At 44.6% G+C, this 3,753-nt stretch overlaps 1 protein-coding gene across 3 annotated transcripts in view; it reads right to left on the reverse strand.

Moving 5' to 3' along the window:
* The window catches only part of Epb41l5 (erythrocyte membrane protein band 4.1 like 5), a 184,079-nt gene that overhangs the window by 151,027 nt on the left and 29,299 nt on the right, over positions 1–3,753 (reverse strand). The window lies entirely within an intron of this gene.

Consider the following 3,753-nt stretch of genomic DNA (forward strand, 5'->3'; position numbering starts at 1 on the left):
GAAGAAGGCTGATGTAACAGGGCAATAAAAGCTGTGCAGACACAACCAGTGGTCGCGTCTTCCTTGCTGGCAAGGCCGCGTGCGACACCAGCCAGTGGATTAAAGTACCTGCTTAGGCAGACACAGGGCCTGGGGTTTGATCCCGGCTTGCTGTGCCAGGCCTGCCCCCGGGGTGCACTGACACTGCAATTGAGACTGGACATGGTGGCACATCCCTGTAATCCCAGCGCTTGGGAGGCTGAAACACGGGAAGGATCACTACAAATCCAATCTGTGTAGTGAAACCCTGTACTAAATACACAAAATTTAAAAAAAATCTTTCACTGAGTCTAGTTTACCAAAAAAAGAACTATGCCATTTCAGAAAAGTTAAGTTACGGACAAAAAATAAACGCAATAACTATAGTATGATGGTTTTAGAAATATTCCTGATTCTAACTCAGAAATAATGCCACGTGGTTGTGGTGTAGGCCTGTAATCCCAGCACTCTGGAGGCTGAGCAGGAGGATTATTTACCATGAGTTTGAGGACAGCATAGACTATATACTAAGTTTAGGGCCAGTCTAAGCTACATAGTGAGACTGTCTCCAACCAACCAACCAACCAACCAACCAACAAATCAAACCAATGAAGTAAAATGTGTTACTGATTTGGTTTGGCTTTTTTTGTTTTGCTCGCTCTTTTCTTTCTTTCTTTCTTTCTTTCTTTCTTTCTTTCTTTTTTTTTTTTTGTGGAACTGGGGATTGAACTCAGGCCCTTGCGCTTGCCAGGCAAGTGCTCATTCTACTGAGCCATCTCCCCAGCCCTGTTTTGGTCTTTCTAAGACAGAGTTTCAATATGCAGTTTAGGCTGGTCTTAAACTCACTTCTGTAATGCAGGCTGGCTTCAAACAGTAATTCTCCTGCCTCAGTTCTTCGAGTGTATTCATGCTATTCCTTTTTTTCCTGTATTTTTTAGGGAATGGTCTACACGGTGTTCAGGGTCTCACTACTAGGTCGGACTCATAATGATCTGCCTGTTTACTGCCTCCCAAGAGCTGGGATTACAGGTGTGCACCACCTAGTCTCAACTGCCATCTCCGTGCGCCCTGGGAGTGGGGCTAGCACAGCAGGCCCTGGAATCAAACCCCTGGCCCCTGCACCTACTTAGGGGCACTTTAATCCGCTGAGCTATTTGGCCAGCCCTTCATGCTATTCCTAAAGTCAGATTTTCTTAAAGTTTTAAATTTCATTATGAATTTAATAGCAACACATTTCTGACATAATGTTTCTTTCAATTTAACAATTACTGGACAAGCACCAGTAATGCTTTAAATGCTAGTTACATACACAAGTACAATTACAACTTTTACTCTCAAGTAATCACAAGGTTAAAATTAAAATTATGTACCAGTTGAAACACAATGTGTTGCAAGAGCTGGCAGTTCTGCCTGAAAGTACTGAAAGCTTCAGAGGAAGCTTCTGTATTTGAAACTGGGCCTAGAAGGGCAGAGTTCTGCCACCCCAGGTAAAAACAATGAAAAAAGAGGTGAAATTTTGACAGCTTACAGTGAGGTGGAGGAAATAAAAGACTGGAGACAGACAAAATAAAGTGGCAAAAGCTGCCAACTTGATCTTCAAAATTGTAAAGTAGAACTTCACTCTGCTCTTCAGCATCCTTCAATTATTTTTCCTCATCTACAGACTGAAGTGCAAAGTGCAGGGCACAAAACGTCTGTCCTGTTTCTTACTATTAGAGCCTTATTTCCCACCACCCTAATATTTTTATATGTCATACTTTCCCCAGTAAGTCCTCACTCTAGTGCTAGCAAAATTTATTTTTACGTACTAAAGCCTTTCTGCCTCTAACTAAAGCTTTGGCTTCTCAAGAACTCTCATCTATGTGGTCTTCCAATAATCGCAGAAACCTAATTCTCCTTCCTCTGTACCACCTTCTATCTGTAATTCTAGCTCATCTGAAAGTGATGCAAAGGTTCAGACTTGTAAAGCAGTCTGTCGGACTTAAACAACGGTTACAAAGGGCCACCTACCGTGGCACTCTTTGGTCACCACCTCTTTCAGACCTAATTCTGTTTCATGAGGCCTGAGACCACCAAGGGACAGTCTCTCCACCAACGCTCCTCCTTTCTCAGCAGAAGGCAAACCTCCCAGAATGTCCCTCCTCTCATTCTTCTTCCTCCCTATGTATACAAAACCATTTCCTCAGAAACATTTGTTTCTACCCTTTATTAAAACAACTGAAATATTCCCACCCAGCCATTCTCAAGCTGTTGTTCCTTCCTTCCCATCACCAACACACTTCATGGCAATCCTTCATTTTTTCTGCCATAATTATCCTCAAACAACTGATCTTTTCAAAGCATCTACTACATGGAACTATGAGATACAAAAAATGTAACTTTCTATTAATTCCTTTAACCCTCTAACACCCAGTTTCCAAACGCACTATCCCTACTAAAGGCCTTTTCTTCACTTCCAATTTTTATCCCTTTCATCATGACAGCTAAATTCTCTTACAATCTTACATAAAATTGACATGATGCCACTCAACATTAAACTATCTTTGTTTCCACCATATCTATGTACTGAGCATTCCTTCCTTTGCAATCTGTCAATACTATTCTGCAGCCCTATGATTTTGTGCCTACATTACAGCAGCATTCTGCAGGCTTGCTTTTTTTCTAATAAATCAAGCATGCCTCCCTTTAAATTAAACCTGTATGTCATTTTTATCATGTTACTTAACTTAAAAAACTTCTGGTGGAGGGCTCAGCAAATTAAAGCTGTGCAGGGACCAGGCCCTGCCCCCAGGGTGCACTGAGCCTGCAACTGAGACTGGGTGTGGTGGCGCATGCCTGTAATCCCAGCACCAGGGAGGCTGAAAACAGGAGGATCACTAGCCGTCAGATCTGTGTAGCAAGACCCTGTGGTCCCTGTACTATACATAAAAAAGGAAAAAAAAAAAACTTCTAGTGGAACAAAACAAATACACAAAAATGGCTGCATTCACCTCTGCACGTGTGTGCATGCATGCATTTGCGCGGGTGTGCTCCCATGCGTGAGTCTCGGGAGGAGGGGCTCAGGGCAGGAGTGTAGGTCAGCTCGAGGTGTGGAGCCAAGGGCCCTCAGCACTGTAGGTGGCTCCTGAGGTTACAGGGCCGTTCATTCTTCAGGCTCCTGGAGCAAACTCCATGATCCTGTGTTATGAAGACTGTCTAAGACGATGCTAGCGCGCTGCTGGCAGTGCCGCTCTTCACCTTCAGCATCCACTGAGAGGCTGCCATGGGCCAAGCTAGGGCAGAAGACAGGCGCCACGAGGACCTGTCACGGCACAGAGAAAGCCCCTGAGGAGGTGTGAGGTCAGGTGTGTGGTGCATGCCTGTAATTCAGCACTTGAGAGGCGGAGATAGGACTGTTGTGAGCTCAAGACCAGCCTGGGCTACAAAATGAGCTCAAGGCCAGCCTGAACTGCATAGGGAGGCCCTGCCTCAAAAAGATGAAAGAAAAAGGGCTGGTGTGATAGCTCAGCGTACACACATTAAGCACCTGCTTAGGCAAACATAGGGACCAGGGTTCAAACCCTGAGACCACATGCTGCACTGGCCTTGCCTGTGTGCATTGAGTCGGCCATGGAGACCAGGCACAGTGATGCAGGCCTATAATTCCAGCACTGGGGAGGCTGAAAACAGAAGGATCATTATGAGTCTGAGCTGCGAGGTGAGACCCTGTACCAAATACATAAATGAAAAAAAAAA

This window comes from Octodon degus, unplaced genomic scaffold (genome assembly GCF_000260255.1).
Source record: "Octodon degus isolate 3935 unplaced genomic scaffold, OctDeg1.0 scaffold00014, whole genome shotgun sequence".
NCBI lineage: Eukaryota > Metazoa > Chordata > Mammalia > Rodentia > Octodontidae > Octodon > Octodon degus.